This window comes from Lissotriton helveticus, chromosome 9, assembly GCF_964261635.1.
Source record: "Lissotriton helveticus chromosome 9, aLisHel1.1, whole genome shotgun sequence".
NCBI lineage: Eukaryota > Metazoa > Chordata > Amphibia > Caudata > Salamandridae > Lissotriton > Lissotriton helveticus.
Window position 1 is genome coordinate 630,582,918 of NC_136070.1, and position 16,398 is coordinate 630,599,315.

The following is a 16,398-nucleotide window of genomic DNA, read 5'->3' on the forward strand; positions in this document are numbered from 1 at the left end:
TGGAGCCCGATGATGAAGCATGTCATCACTAGGTGGTGAGTGAGGGCTTTCTTTGAACGTCCCAGTGAGGTCCTCTCATAAGCTTGAGTTTGTTGCTCCCTACTGTGGCAAAACCTATTTCTCAAGACACTCTTTTTTTGTTTATAAATGCATAAATTTAATGTCATGAAATATTGGGATGGAATTTGATGGGTATTTTTGATAACAAATAGTTTATATAAACTATGTACGAGGATACCATCCATCATAAGTTGATTTTAACTATTCCAATTTGGCAGCACTGCAAAAACATGCGTAGGCAGTCTTTCATTTTTATGCCCCTGAAAGTCACATGAACTGAAAGCTATAGTGACTTTGTATAAAAATGCCGGCTTTATGGTGCGTATGTAATACATTTGATAGAGGCGTCAGCCGATACGCGTAATGTTTTGCTGGAGGAAAAAAGAACAGCTGGAATAACGTGTCCTGTGAGTGCCCATCTCCTTGGGGAAGGAACGGAGAGTGGGCGTGAATTGATGGTGCAGCAGCACCGCCGCGACGAAGACACCCGTTCTGGAGTGCGCCCAAACGGTGCAAAGGAGCAGTATATATATATATATTTAAGCAAAGTTCACCAATCTGCTGGCCGCTTAGTGATGGTGGGCTCGAGCGAGGAGGCGATCCTCTATTATTTCTTACGCCAACTTTTTCATCCAATTCTGCCCCATTGGAAATAAATACTGTGCTTTTTACTAATGGGCTGAGAGGCACGACAAAATTTAAACAAACATGCTCTAATCATTGCGCCAGGTATGCATTTAATTGGGAATGCAACTTAGCCCACTGGGGCGGAATTGAATCATGGAGACGGCATTGGTTTGAGAGCTAGATTATTTATAGCGAATGGCCGGAATTTGTTATATTCGAGTATATTTCGTTTCATGAAAATTAATATTGAACCTTGTTTGAATTAGTTAAGTAAGACAGAGATTTGCAAGTTTAGATAAACTGTTAACACATGTACAAAGTAGTTATGACATTCAAAGATGGCTGCTAAACTTGTATAACCATTAACTTGTATTGGGACAGGTAGTCCTACTTTTATTTCTATGTTTTGAGCCCGTGACCAAGGTGCGGCTGCACCGAAACGTGTCAGCGTTCATTTGTTATTTTGTTTGAACAAACTTCACGCTGAATTGAACTGGGCTCGAGTCAGCTTCTTTTGGAGAAAAAAGTTGGCTTAAGATAGAGATATATATATATATTCACTGAAAAAACCATAGGTTTCACATCAGTTATAGTTAGGAATTAGCATTTAAAAAACCTATAAAATTCACTGAAAAAAACATAGGTTTGACACCAGTTATAGTTAGCTGGAAATTTTACTCGCATAAAACCAATGAAATTCCCACGTTATAGTTAGTTGGACTCACTATAACTTGCGCGTGCAATGCACTGCTGATGACGTCACATATTACATCACTCATGACATGGACAGTGACATCACTCATGACATCACTGATGACACCATCCAGTGAATGTGTGTCTTTCTGAAAAAATAAATATGTTTTATATATGTATATGTAAAAGTTGATGGAAGAATAAATATTTAAATAAGTGTTTACATGTTGATTGGTTAATTGGCTTATTAAGTGTATCTTAGTGAATACATATATTAGTGAGTAATGTTTAAATATTTAAATATATGTATTAGTGTTTCACTTTGTGTATAAGTGGCTGCATGGGTTGGTGAGTAGCTACATGTGTATGTATATGGGTTAATAAATGTTTTTCTTAGTATCAGTATGAGTGTTTGTATGGTTTGGTGGGGTATTACTTAGCACATAGATGCATGAGTGACTGACTCTCTGTTTGTATGTGTTTTGAAGACAGCATATGTGCAGGACTGTATGGGTGGATGAGTGTATATATGTGTGTGTTAGTGAGTGATTGACTGTCTCACAAGTGTCTTTATCAGTAACTACATATGCTTTAATCTCATATATGTGAATATTGATGTATATAAGTGAGTATATGTGAGAGTAAGAGATTGTAGGAGTTTCTGTTTAAATAAGTATATGTTTCTATAAGTGATTGTTTAAGAGAGTAAGTATGTGCAAGTTTCCTTAGAAGTAAGGTGGTTGTGTGTGTATAGCTGTATATGCAAATCAATGGATGTTCGGGGGCGTGGCTTGGCCGCTGAGCGGAATGGCTGCTTAACCTCGCAGCTCCGCCGGCCGGGCGCAGAATCCGTTCATTTATCCGCTCAAATCACGCTGCATTTCAGATCTACCGATGTCATGAGCTTGCAGTAACATCCGGCTTTGATCGGTAGGAGTTTGGCCGATGTGACATTTGCTACTCCGGTGGAAGGTGCACCTCTATCCGGAATCAGGAGTGCGGCCTGCGCGGCGACCTGAGACCGGGGACTGGAGTGACGTGGAACTCCGAAGGCGAGATCGTGCTACACCTGTGAGGGTCCCCGGACCCCGCGCTGCGGACGGCGCGCGTGCGTCGCGGACTACTGGGAGTTCACCTGTACAACTGCTCGGCATGTTCCGAACATTGAGACGCGCCTGAGCGGTTTGCGACGCCGCTGTGCTTTCACACGAGTGGCGCCTACGGTCGGCGCATTTCGATCTCCTGACCGTGAGGCTGCACGGTGGGGGAGCGCTGCCGATCTAAAAGGGACACAAACTTGGGCGGTCGCCCTGCCTTGCTTTCGGGGTGCCTGGGCGTCCGCGGCGGAGATTGCGATGACCGGCACCTCCCCCGCTGGTGATCACTGACGGAGCCGCCATTTTATCCTCGTAGGCACAAGCTGACGGAGACGTTGTTCTATTTGCCCAACCTAGCTACAGCGGTGCTGTCTGAGACTGAGAAGGCTGTCCTGTTGAGCCAACTAAGGGACGACACACAGTGCGCTGACCGCTGGATGGGGAGTAGGACACGGTGAGCGCCTGCTGTCGACCGCATCTCCATACAGTGCACGATATTGTGGTGTCGACTACTACGCCTGGCTAAGCTGTGGTGCCTGGAGAGAGCGGGCAAGTGCATTTGGTGCCTACTACGCAATTGGGGTCCGGAGCCAATGCTCGACCACACACGGCTGCGGCGGCCATTTTGCGGGGTATGCGCGGCTTTGGTGGCAGCTCTGGGGCCCTGGTCGCTGCGATAGCCCTTCTCTCGCTCTGTAGTGTTTTCGCCGCGGGCGTTGGCCTAAGATCCCGCGATGGGGAAGCCGGAGACTCGTCAGCCCAAAATAAATTTCGACAGAAGCAAACCACCTAAATCGTCCGACCCAGGGGGTGCGGACAAGGACTCTGCAGAAGACATGGCGACTCAGCTACCTGCGGCGGACGTCAGGACAATGTTCGAGGAACTTAAGTCCGGCTTGCAAAGCATTGATGCCAAAATGGACACCATGGCCGCTCGCATGGACACCATCACGAAGCGCATGGATAAACAGGACGGCAGGGTGAGTGTTCTGGAAACACGCGTCACTGAGACTGAGGAGGGACAGTCCGAGTTGGAAAAGAAGGTGAGAGGCATGGATAAAGTGTTGGCCCTGATACAACAGAAGAATGAAGATTTGGAAGCGAGGTCCCGTCGCAACAACGTACGAATCACGGGAATTGCGGAATCCACAGACATATCAAACATGGAACGCTATGTTGAAGAAATGATGAAGGACCTGTTTGGTGACGGACTGTCCCCCATGTTCCTGGTGGAGAGAGCACATAGGTCGTTGGGTCCTACGCCTAAACCGGGAGTCCCACCCAGGCCGATCCTAGCCCGGATCTTGAATTACGGAGATCGCGATGCGATATTGCACCTTGCACAGGAGACAGGGAAGATTCAATATCGGGGTAATGATATAGCTATATACCCGGACTTCACCCTACTGGTGCAAGCAGCTCGCAGGGAATTTGTTCCGGCCAAAAAGATATTTCAGCAGACTGGTACGAAATATGCCCTCATTTACCCTGCCAAGTTGAGGGTCCACGGCCCAGATAGGCCCTCCTACTTTGTGGATGCTAAGGCGGCGCTCCAGTATGCAAAACAACTGGTCAAGAAACAATCTCAGCGCTCGACTTCTGGAACTCGAGACTCTGCTGAACGGCTCAGCGACGTGAAATGACACCAGTGTCCTTTCCCTTTCTTCTGGATTACATTCCTTGCGATAGCACTGAGATGTTTGTACGGTGATGGACTACTGACACTAAAATACCACACATCATCTTTGGAGATCGATTGGGGTCACGTGAGTCGAGCCATCCTATGTATGTATATTTGCTTGCTGTGTGCGTGGGTGGATCCTTGAGATGCGGTGTTGTAGCCGATGGCTCGGCCACCCTGCCAAAAGTGCAGGAGTTGATGGCGGTCACCCTGCGTACCCTCTGGGAAGATTCCCGGCCTTTGTTATGGTTGGGTATGTTATTGGGTGGGGAGGGGATTACATCACGACCTGATTGGGGGGTTGTTGCGGGTGTGTTTGGGGGGAATTGTTGGCTAAGCAGTCTGAACGTATCAAGGAGTAAGGCAGAGATAGTCATTATTGTTGATGAGCCACACTTTTGCATAACTCTGGTATGGAGGCTAATGTTGAAACTGTATGCTGTACGAAAATGTGGACAGTTCAGGTGGTTATCGTTGCTCGTCGCATCCTATGCTGGGGAACTAGAAGATGAATCAGTTACGACTGGAGTGTGCAGGGGCGGAGGTGTGTCTACATCTGTGTTGGAAAATATAATGTATACTGCTAAACCGTGAAGTCTTTCACATGTGTTACCTGGAATGTGCGTGGTATGAATGATCGTAGAAAGGCACGCTTGGTACACTCCTACCTGCTGCGCAAAGAGGTAGATATATGCCTATTGCAGGAAACGCACCTAGCCACTGGAGGGGCATCCGTACTCAAACATGGTAGATGGGGTGTAGTGGTTGAAGCTCCTTACTCTAACTACGCTAGGGGTGTGGCAGTTTTGATACGTAGGGGAATACAGTGGACCACTCACACAGAAATAATTGACACAGAGGGCAGATTTATACTCTTGCTCGGCACGCTGTTTGGCACGCAAACAATGATAGTAAATGTATATGGCCCCAATACTGACAGTCCCTCCTTTTTCCACACTGTATGGCATAGGGCCCAGCTGTGTGGCAGCGCGGCACTTCTATGGGGAGGTGATTTCAATGTGGCACTTTCCCCAACTAATGACAGACAGGGCACTTCTCGAGAACATCATCCCAGAGCGGCCGCTACACTGACTGACATCATAGAGGATGCTGGGCTGGTTGATTCCTGGAGGGCCCTACACCCAGGAACCCGAATGGGCACCTGTGTAACCGCACATAGACACGCCTGGTCTCGCATAGACTATTGGCTGCTTTCAAACGATTTACACACCCGAACCATAGAGGCGGATATACTGCCGAGGTCCCTTTCAGATCACGCACCTGTTAGAATCCGTATGTCGATCCCGCAGGCTTACGTGCGACCCTTCAGCTGGAGGTTCCCGTCCCGTGCTCTGCTGGACCAGGTGTTCCGTGAGGAACTTCGCGCGAAACTTACAGAGTACTTTGAACTCGCCGGGAGTGCTGCGGGAGGCATTCAAGGCTGTTGCTAGGGGCCATTGTATGGCTCTGAAAACTGGCGTTCTCAGATCCATCCGGAGCACGTTGGAATGCCTGGAGAAAGAACTTGTGAAACTTGAGGAGGAGATAGCCCGGTCCCCAAACCCGTCGACTCAGGGAGCATTCAGGGTCACACTGACGAAATATCAGGAGGAAGCTGAGAGGGAAACGGCCTTTCTAAATAAATATACCCTGGCTAGGAGATATGGGGAGGGCGAGCGAGCCGGCAAAACGTTAGCGTCATTGCTGCGTGCACCCAGGGGCACGGGCTTTATTACAGAACTAACGGACTCGAGTGGTGTCACCGTGCGCACCCCGCGTGACATACTGAACACTATGACGGCTTTCTATAAATCACTGTACACGTCTCAGACAAGTCCAGAGGACTCGGATGTGGAGATGTATCTCGATACGATTAGCCTGGCTTGGTTCAATAACGGTGCGAGACAATATATGGATCTTCCTTTTGATGTGGAAGATATCCGAGCTGTGATCATGAGTATGCCGGCGGATAAAGCACCTGGCCCAGATGGTCTAACGGCGGCCTTTTATAAGGAATACATCGACATTGTGGCCCCCCGTTTGCACGGGGTTTTTCAGGAAGCTGTAGATGTCGGAGTGCTGCCTCCCACGCTCCGAGAGGCCATGATAATCACGTTACTCAAACCGAACAAAGATCCGTCCTGTCCGGATTCCTAACGACCCCTCTCACTCATAAACCTGGATGCAAAAATATATGCCAGGCTCTTAGCCGACAGAATGAAGCCCATGCTGCCCCAAATAGCTTTGTGTGACCAATCCGGCTTCGTGCCGGGTCGCTCAACCTCTCACAACCTGCGAGTGCTTTTTGGCCTATTGCACTACCTGAGCCCTGAATACAAAGCGGCTGCTGCACTGCTTGACGCCACCAAGGCGTTTGACTCCTTGGAATGGCGGTTTCTTTTTGCCCTGTTCACACGCATGGGCTTCAGCCCGTTGCTTATACAGCGCATTAAATTACTCTACACTAACCCTGTGGCACGCGTCAACGTAAATGGCCATTGCTCTGACCTATTTTCCATCTCGCGGGGCACGAGACAGGGGTGTCCCTTGTCGCCGCTCCTTTTCGCTATTGCCACCGAGCCCTTGGCGGCCAGACTGCGGCAACATCACACGCATCGCAGCATAGGTTTTACGTCGCGCGGCCTACTAATATCAATGTACGCTGACGATATGACAATCTACATGACTAACCCAGAGGAGAATTTTGATCCCTTAATGAGAGAGTTTGTGCGATATGGAGGCTTATCGGGCATTTTGATAAATTGGAGAAAGTCGGTGATGCTGCCGCTTACAGATGAGACCAAGCGATGTGACACAGCTTACCCAATCAAGTGGGCGACCACTGAGATTAAATACCTGGGCATCTGGTTCAGCAGGTCCACACAAGAAATTTGGCTGGCAAACTATGGGACGACGATGGACTGGCTGGAAGGGAAGGTTAAAAGATGGAAGACACTACCACTCTCCCTCACGGGGCGCATAGCAATAACCAAAATGGTCGTATTGCCCACATTTTTATATTTATTTGTTAACATACCTGTGCCTCTCACTGTGCACTTTTTCAAACGACTCAGGACAGCAATTTTGGAACTAGTGTGGGCGGGTAAACAGCCCAGGGTTTCTTGGAAGCTGTTGACGCTCCCGTTCGATCAGGGCGGCCTAGCGGCGCCCGACTTCGAATTGTATGCCTACAGTGCCCAAGCCCAATACCTTCACACTTCTGGCACCATCCGGTTCCGTTCCAACCACATGTTGCGATTGAGGTGGACATGGTTGCGCCCACACCTCTGAACGCCGCGGTTTATCATCCCTATAAGAGATCACCTACAGACGTAAACACGGTGGAATCGGTGCGATGGGCCTGGTCAAAATTGGCACAGAGGGCGGGTGTTCCGGAACTCTATGCCCCTTCGATGCCGTTAGGGGGAAACCCCCTGCTGGGACCCCTCACAGACAGAGGTGTGACGGACGGGGCACGTGGGCGAGGCCTGTCTAAAGCCGGAGATCTGTACCCTGGAGACACCTTTCTCACTTTACAAAATATGTGTGCACCCGACACTCCCACTGCCTCAGACATGTTGCTATACTATCAATTAAGGGCAGCTTGCAGATCTCGCTATCCGGATTTTCCTGCAGCCCCTCCCGCGCTTCCTGCGTTAGAAGAATCGCTCTCTAATAACTCACCCCGTAAATTGATAACGCGCCTTTACAAAGTGATGCAGAACACTGCCCCGATCCTCATTTGCACCTCGAAATCTGACTGGGAGGTAGAATTAGGGTCTGAGATTCCTGACCAGACATGGAAATACTGTTGCTCGCAGCTGGGGAATCTGTCACCAAACTATAGATTGAGGCTGATTCACTTTAACTTCTTGCATAGGGTCTACCGCACGCCTAAACAGCTGCTGAGGATGGGTCTGCTGAGCGAGGCAAAATGTTGGAGATGTGGCGGTGACATGGCCGGTTTCTTCCACCTGACGTGGGGGTGCCAGCAAATATCAGAATATTGGGTGGAGGTGTTTAGATGTATCAGTAACATGGTGGACTTAGCCATTGCACCGGACCCCCTGGTGGCACTACTAGGGTATGTGAAAGGGGTCCCTACGTCGGATCGTAAACTAGTTGCCATGCTGCTACTGCTAGCTAAGAGGCAAATAGCTGTTCATTGGAAGAAGGGTACTCCTCCCACAACAGCGAACTGGATAACATCAGCAATATATTGTAAGAACCAACTGACATCATATTGGGAGCTAATGCCTTTGAGATCCAGGCCTCCTGATATATGGGCGCCATTGGCTGACTGGTTGACTCGTGGAGGTGCAGACCTGTGTGTGGACTGACTGTGCAGATGGCCTCGATGAGGGATGGTTCCACCAGGGATGGGATGCTAGTCCAATGGTTGGTTTACGATTATGGATGTGCGCGCTCCACACCTGAACTAACGGTGGATACTGTGGCGATAGTATACTCTGTTCCTTAGACCTATGTAACTCTTGATGCTTTGCTCTCTACTTTGATATGAGGTTGAACTACTGCTCGGCAATGCTAGCCAACTGGGGTTGTTTTGTTCTTCGGTTTTTTGTTACTGGAACGACCTTATGAAACTACCAAATGCAAGTATCGCAGGATATTGTCACCATATGACACAACTTAGATAATTTCGGGAAAGGACATACTTATGTAGCGGCAGACAGTGATTGCAATGAATATCATTATGTTTTTTCCAATGCCACATTAGCTGCCTGCCTCCGGGTTGTTGGCCTAAAGCAGTGTCACAATATTATTTGTTAATAAAGGTTTTGAAAACTTTAAAAAAAAAAAAATAAAAAAAAAAAATGGATGTTCAATAGTTTATTTGCATGTGTGAGTATGTGTGAGAGTATCTTTTGGTTGACTGTCGGTGTGTAACAGGATGTATAGGTGTATCACTACATATGATGAGTGAGTATATGTATGAGTGACTATATAGAACTGTTGGTCAATGAGTGGATGTATATATAGATGGTGGAATTATTGAATTGGTTGTTGTAACTGGTATGGGTAGCTCAATTTTTTTGAAAATTTAAGTTTCTATTTTTGAATATGTATTTCAAGGGTTACATCAGGGGCGTAACAAACACCCCCGCAGGCCACGCATTGCGGTGGGGCCCCCAGGGTCCAGTACATGAAGGGGCCCCCCGGCCCCCTCAGCTCATCTACAGAGAGCTGTGAGAGAGACAAACTCTAAAGCAGCAGCTGCTGTGCGCAGCCTGCTCCGACCTCCTAGCGCTGACCCAGGACTGAAGAGAAAACAATGTTTCTCTTCAGTCAGAGCGCGCCTAACACCGGAAAAGGGATGGGGGTGGGGGCCCCGCCCCAGAGAGAGCATTTTCCATAGGGCAATGCAGCCCATAAGTGAACGGACGAGGCAGCAAAATGGTCGGTGCCCTCAGGTAAGCACAATTGCTAGACACTTGAACCTGGCAGATACATTTCAGGCTGAATGCTGCAGTCCTGATCCACAGTGTGGCACCAGTTGAGGAACAGCTTTGTATATATTTTAGATGGATACCTCCCCCAGGTGAATCTCATGTATGTCAACTAAAGCTACACTTTTCCACTAGAGCTACTGAAAGTATTGGCACGCTTAAAGCTCTCGAACAAAAACAATTCAATTTTCTTTCTTCGAGGATCAGAGAGGTCATTTTAAAGCACCACAGTAGCGAGTTTTGAGAGGTTTTTCAAGAAAATGATGCACCGCTTTCTGCTCTAAAGGGCAGATGTTTTAGACAGTAAAGTTTATTTGTGTTGTACAAAAACACTCTCCTAAAATAAATACATTACTTTCCGTGATGTTCCATACCCCTTAAAGCTGTGTGTTACACGTTTCCTGGAACAATGAAGATTTTTTATTGTTAGGGCGTCACCTCGCTTTGGGTCGATTAAGATAGCAGACATGTACTTGCTCCTTGACTGATGTTTAGTTCCCACACAGCATACACCACTAAAGTTATATTTCCTTTCTTCATCTAAAAGGTTTGCTTGTTGCATGAATACATATTTCTCGGTTTCAGCCCAGCAATCCACAAAGTGTTGTCTAACTTAGCAAGGGAATGTATCATTTTGTGATGGTGTACCACTTTGTACCATGCCAAAACACAAGGAATTCACCTTTTCAGTGTTTGGTAGCATTCTCTTAGGCTGCATGTGTTGATGGGTAATGATCTATATTCCTTGCCAGACATATAAAACTTGTGTGACTGAAGTGACAATTTTAAACTGAGCACACGAACAAAAAAACGTCAACAAATAAATGTAAGCAACTTAGACAGGATGTGCGATGGATGGATGGATCGTTCGATCTATATGTGCAGAATGTCCGTGTAACAGTTTTTCAATGAATTCTGCACCATGTACCGAATCCATTGTCATGCAATCCATAAGCATGCAATCTTGGTAAAACAGCATTGCAGAAACAAAATAAGGTGCATATGTACATCGGGGAGCGCGGGAGGAAGGAGCTATGTGGGGTAAATAGGCGTGAATGTATTCCCTGGTCTGTGTACTGTGTAAATCGGGGATGCTAAAACCAGTCGAGCGTGACATTTATATGTTGCGATACGATAAGTAGCCCTCATAGTAAGTGCTCTAGCTTAGTGTGTCCTTCAGTTCCCTATTGGAATTTGCACACTGTGACCTTGAAGTCTGCATGGCCGCTTCGCCTAACTGTGCCTCCTCATCAGCTGGGATTGGCCCGTTTAGGAAGTGTGAACAAACACTTGTGTTTATTATTTGCTCGTGTAGCAGATATTGTGTGGAGTTAGTATTTGATGGGCGGCCACGGTGGTCTGCACACGCATTACAATGTCCTGCATATGTAAAGCATTTCAAAATACCCGGATAGCTGCAGTTGAAAAACCCTGATGTGGTAAAGTGTTTACAGTTGGTGTCCTGACCACCCCCTAACCTTGAGCTATATAGCACATGCACGGGAATTTTGACAAGGTAGAATAATTAATACAAGCTTAATTTGTGTGTCTTTTAGAGCCCGTGGTCTCCATGCTCTCTGCTTTGCATTGATTGAACCCTGATGGTGCCTTTTCACAACCCTACTGAAAATCCCTGTTGGCTGATTGCAAAGAGTTTCTGCTAGACGTAGTAGCTACCATATTGGTTTTTTGACACCTGATGTTTTCCTGGGGAACACTGCAATCCTGCAACTGGTTATTGGGGTTGTATTTTCCAGTGTACTTCCTTTTAAATCTCACGCTCTGTAGCTGACCCGAGTAAAAACATTAGCAAGTAGCCAGATGGATTTCCCATCAGGGATTTTCCATCTGAGAATACATAGATATTTGTGAGGTATTGTATTGTGCTTACGAATTTAAAATGTTTCCAGACGACAGTGTGCTTTCAAAAAGTTATTTATATAAGAACAATGCTGCCTTTTGAGTCACTGTTACTCAACATTGCTTTTGATAGTTGTATTTATAAAGGGTTTTACAAAAAGTGAGTGTTCAAAAATGAATCACATGCCTGAATGACATATATAGATATACATATATATATATATATATTGAAATATCTATTATCTCATTTAGCAAGCAATGGTTTATGTCAAGGTGATTGACGTCCTAAAATTATCATATTTATGCAACAATTGTTGTTCCTCTAAACATTATAATTAACCAGAATGAGGGTGCAACATAATGGCCTGCGTACCTTGCCGGTAATTTACCCATGCCCCCCCAGAGAGCGAGAGAGAGAGAGTGGAGAGAGAGAGAGGCAAGTGGAGAGACAGAAAGTGGAGAGAGAGAGTGGAGAGAGAGAGTGGACAGAGAGAGAGTGGAGGGAGTGGAGAGAGAGAGTGGAGAGATTGGAGAGAGAGAGAGTGGAGACAGTGGAGAGAGAGTGGAGAGAGAGTGGAGGGAGAGAGTGGAGGGAGAGAGTGGAGGGAGAGAGTGGAGGGAGAGAGTAGAGAGAGAGAGTGGTAAGAGAGTGGAGAGAGAGTGGGGAGGGAGAGTGGAGAGTGGAGAGACAGTGGAGAGAGAGTGGGGAGAGACAGCGGAGAGAGAGTGGGGAGAGACAGTGGAGAGAGAGAGCGAAGAGAGTGGAGAGAGAGTAGAGAGAGAGAGTGGAGGGAGACATTGGAGAGAGCGAGTGGAGGGAGAGAGTGGGGAGAGAGAGTGGAGAGAGAGTGGAGAGAGAGAGTGGAGAGAGAGAGTGGAGAGAGAGAGTGGAGAGAGAGTGGAGAGAGAGTGGAGGGAGAGAGTGGAGGGAGAGAGTGGAGGGAGAGAGTGGAGGGAGAGTGTGGAGAGAGAGAGTGGAGAGACAGTGGAGAGAGAGTGGAGAGAGAGAGTGGAGAGAGAGATTGGAGAGAGAGAGTGGGGAGAGAGTGTGGAGAGAGAGAGGGGAGAGAGAGAGTGGAGAGAGAGTGGCGAGACTGTGGAGAGACAGCGGAGAGAGAGTGAGGGAGTGGAGAGAGACCGGAGGGAGGGATAGGGTAGAGAGTGGAGAGAGAGAGAGAGAAAGTGGAGAGATGGTGGAGAGAGAGTAGAGAGATAGAGAGTGGAGTGAGAGTGGGGAGACAAAGTGGAGAGAGACACTAAAGAGAGATATAGTGGAGCTGAGTGGAGAGAGAGAGAGTGGAGGGTGACAGTGGAGAGAGAGAGAGTGGGGAGAGAGTGGAGAGAGAGTAGGGAGAGAGTGGAGAGAGAGTAGAGAGAGAGTGGAGTCTGGAGAGAGAGAGTGGAGAGAGAGAGAGAGATATGGAGAGAGAGTAGATAGAGAGAGTGGCGAGAGAGAGAGAGTGGAGAGACAAAGTGGAGAGAGAGTGGAGAGATTGGAGAGGTTGGAGAGAGAGAGAGAGAGTGGAGAGGTTGGACAGAGAGAGCAGAGAGAGAGAGTGGAGAGACAGAAAGTGGAGAGAGACAGTGGATCGAGAGAGGAGAGGTTGGAGAGAGAGAGTGGAGAGAGAGTGACAGTGGAGAGAGAGTGGAGAGAGGAGAGTGGAGAGACAGTAGAGAGAGACAGCGGAGAGAGAGTGAGACAGTGGATATAGAGTGGACAGAGTAGAGAGAGAGAGTGGAGAGAGAGTAGGGAGACTGACTGACTCTGAGACTGAATACTGACTGACTGAGAGACTGACTGGCTGAGAGACTGACTGGCTGAGAGACTGACTGGCTGAGAGACTGACTGAGAGAGAGACTGACTGAGAGAGAGACTGGCTGAGAGAGAGAGACTGGCTGAGAGAGAGAGACTGGCTGACAGAGAGAGTGAGACTGACTGACAGAGAGAGAGAGAATGACTGACAGAGACTGCCTGACTGACTGAGGTAGAGAGGTACTGCCTGACAGATAGAGACAGAGACTGACAGAGAGAGACTGATTGACTGCAAGAGAGACTGACAGAGAGAGAGATTGACATAGAGAGAGAGACTGACAGAGAGAGAGACTGAGAGAGAGAGATAGAGGCTTACTGACGGAGAGAGACTGACTGAGAGAGAGAACCTGACCGTCAGCGAGAGAGACTAACTGACAGATAGAGACTGACTGAAGAGAGAGACTGAATGACAGAGAGAGAGACTGACTGGGAGAGAGAGACTGACTCACTGAGAGAGAGAGAGAGAGAGAGAGAGAGACTGTGATGAAATTGGGGTCACAGTGTGTATGAAGGTATACAATGCCTCTTAAGATTGCTATTGTCTACTAATAAAAATGTATTATCAAAATGCTCTTTGTCGTTGCATCTGCTTTTGAAATACTGCATTGTCGCATTGTCTAATGGTTTAAAACGTAAACGAGAAGGAGCAGTGGATGCACTTTTGTCAAAACTGAACGATGAGTGGGCCCAATGTTGTATATCATGACTGTAGTTTGCATCAGGAAACCCACCTAAAATTGGGCAAATTTCCCCGGCCTACTGATGGCAGGGACCCTGTAATGAATGGAACACCACCTATGATAGCCTGCTGGCAGACTAAGCACAACCTTTAACTCCACCATCCAGTGTTACTTATAACAGCTGTATTGGTGACAGTGGCGTAACAATAACCCCGCATCCCCTGCAGTACGGCGGGTCGCTGGCCTGAGAGCTCTAGACTGGCACGGAGAGGGGGGCCCCCTCCATGTAGTTTGCAGGGGGGCCCCCTCAAGTTTCGTTACGCCACTGGGTTACATTACAGTGAATGGTGGTCTGTCACTGTCACAAGGATGGTGTCATCAGTGATGTCATGAGTGATGTCACTGACCATGTCATGAGTGATGTAATATGTGACGTCATCAGCAGTGCATTGCACGCGCAAGTTATAGGGAGTCCAACTAACTATAAAGTGGGAATTTCATTGGTTTTATGCGAGTAAAATTTCCAGCTAACTATAACTGGTGTCAAACCTATGGTTTTTTCAGTGAGTTTTATAGGTTTTTTAAATGCTAATTCCGAACTATAACTGATGTGAAACCTATGGTTTTTTCAGTGAATTTCATAGGTTTTTTAAATGCTAATTCCTAACTATAACTGGTGTGAAACCTATGGTTTTTTCAGTGAATTTCAAAGGTTTTTTACATGCTAATTCCTGGTGTGAAGCCTATGGTTTTTTCAGTGCATTTCAAAGGTTTTTTAATAGCAAATCTCTATAGGTATGAAAAGTAATATTTTTTATAACGAATTTTATATTGTATAATTATGTAATAGTATTTTTTTATGTTTTTTTATTTTTTTTTGCCCCGGAGCGGTCCCGGGGCGTGTACCGATGCGCTCACTGGTAAGCGCAGTGTTACGGCGCACCCCGGGGCACGTACCGGTGAGCGTCCCGTTAGCGCTATTGCCGCGAACGAAAATAACATCGTGACGTATCGCGTAGCCGTGTGATGCGTCATATGACGCATGGCGTAAACGCACCCGGAAGCACCCGAGCGCATACGATCGCGCAACGTAAGCGCCGCCGCCGACGGGCGCGCCCAGGGGCGCGTAGCGTAAACGCGTCGGGTCATGTGACCTGAAAATAACACTTTTCATTGGTACAGTTTTGGTTTCCAAATGATGAAAGTCTGGGTCATGTGACCTGAAAATAACACTTTTCATTGGTCCAGGACAGTTTTTTTTTTCTCCAAATGATGAAAGCCCCCACCTTTTTTCCTTATTCTGACTTTGTCCTTTGACTGAGGAAGACCTGTTTGGAGATCTGTCACTAATCTTTTGTACTTTAAAATGGCTACAGTAGCAGCAGCAGCTGGAGCATCTGCACCACCACCACCACCACCAAGAGGACCACCACAACATCACATTGGTGGTCAAGAAAAAGAAGAGGAGGAGGAGGAGGGGAGAAGGACATTCCTGCCAGAAGACAATACCCCATATAGGCCAAAGGAGCACATTGTATGGGAGTTTTTTTCCATCCCAGAGGGCAAGAAGAAAGTGAATGCGCCAAAGGTGACTTGCCGAATCTGTGGCATTGAACTTTCAAGGGGGAACCCTAATAAGAAATATTCATTTGGCAATTACACCATGATTCGGCATATGCAGCGCAAGCACCCCAACAACTATGCTGCTGCAGAGGTGAGAGAACTGGCCAGTAACCCTCCCCAATCTTCACCCAGCACCTCCAAAAGAAAGCAACCCACTCCATCGGGACCAGAGACAACGGAGATGATCCCAAGCATACAACCACGGTGTGGTGAATTCAGGATCACATGTATTTTTTGTGGTAAGACCATCACCTATGGTGAGCAGAGCGTAAAGCTCGTCGTCCTTGCTGGTGACAACCACAATTGCCCCAAAAAACCCTAATTTTTTCCTGATTTTTTTTTGCTCCAGTTGAGCCGTTTACAATTCCCTGTTTTTTGTTTCTCCCCATAAAAAATACAACAAAAATATAAAACTGTTCAGAAAAGCCAAAAAAAGTAAAAAATGTTCAAAAAAACAATTAAAAAAATATAAAACAAAAAGAATTAAAAAAAACAGTTCTTTTTAGAACTACATCCAATTCATAAAAAAATGCTACATTTTTTAAAAACTCTGTCATTCTTTTTTCCTTAGGATACGCGCACCGGGGCGCGCACCCAAAAAAAAAAATAATAATAATGGAGTGAGCATGAGGGAAGGGGACAGAGAGAGTGATGTTAAGAGAAAGAGAGCTAGAGGGAGCAACACAGAGGGACTGTGTATTACATAGTAAGATAGAGAGAAGGTGTAATAGGGTGCAAGTGAGAAAAGGAAAATGAATAAGGGAGCGAAAGAAGGGAAGAGAGAGGAAGAAGACTA